Here is a 643-nt window from a genome sequence, read left to right as displayed (position 1 = left end):
GGCGAGGCCGAGCTCTTGGCTGAGGCGGATCTTGCAGCTCAGCTGCGAGAGCCCCTCGAGGGCCTTCAAATGGCCCCTTCGTGATGACCCCCTCTTGACTGCGCTCCCTTCGGGTCACAGGTTCCTTTATTGTAGGAAATGGGATCAACCCGCTTGGGGTGAGGGGGAGGGGGGGGCTATGCTGTACTTGGTTATTTCGCCCCATAACCACAGCCTGCCCCTCTTGATCAGGACCAGTTTGTGCTTGGCACAGTTTTAGTGCCCACTCCCAAGCAGATACGGACGCCTCCCCTCCCCCTTCCACTTCTGTTGCCTTAGGTGGGGGATAAAAGGACCCAACCTGGGTTATTTGCACCCAAACTAGAAACGCTCTTTTTAAGGCTAGAAATCAGATTCTGAAGGCAAACCCCCCTTGTCCTGGGCTCCAAGCGCTCCAGGGCAAAGCGCTGTTGCCTTGGGGAAAAAAATAGAGCTATTAATTGCTAGGGGCAGCGAAAGGTTTGCACGACTTTACAATCATTTATGGCCGGGGCAATAAAAACTCGCCGCTAGGAGCAGCCTGGTTCAAGGTGTAACGCGGAGATGTTTCGGGTGCCCTTGGCAACTATCTGTGGGCGCTGTTTGTGCTGGCAGCGCGCGCCCT

Source organism: Gavialis gangeticus, unplaced genomic scaffold (assembly GCF_001723915.1).
Source record: "Gavialis gangeticus isolate Ggan-Ray unplaced genomic scaffold, GavGan_comp1, whole genome shotgun sequence".
Lineage (NCBI taxonomy): Eukaryota > Metazoa > Chordata > Crocodylia > Gavialidae > Gavialis > Gavialis gangeticus.
The sequence above is the reverse complement of the archived record's forward strand: the minus strand, read 5'-3'. Positions refer to the sequence as shown.